A 345-nucleotide genomic window follows, 5' to 3' on the forward strand; every position below is an offset into this window, starting at 1 on the left:
CATTCTAGTCGCCATTTTGGGTTCGCCATTTTGAATTTTCAAAAAGGCCATACGTCATCGTAAACTAGACATTTCAATGAAAATTTTAAGCCCTTTTAAAGAATTTTATCTAAAAAATTGAAATGGGCAGGGGGGTGGCCGATTTGACAGAGAACACCCCATATATATATATATATATATATATATATATATATATATATATACACACACATATTTATATTTATTATTAATCATATTTGCAGGTCAGCATTGCATCAATTTCGATACCTATCGATATCGGTCTTAATTGCGCACGTGACTCGGATCTCCGATCCACGCTTCATGCCGAAAAAGAATCAGCGGGAG

This window comes from Odontomachus brunneus, unplaced genomic scaffold (genome assembly GCF_010583005.1).
Source record: "Odontomachus brunneus isolate Ranch 3 - 2012 unplaced genomic scaffold, Obru_v1 Obru_scaffold_197, whole genome shotgun sequence".
NCBI lineage: Eukaryota > Metazoa > Arthropoda > Insecta > Hymenoptera > Formicidae > Odontomachus > Odontomachus brunneus.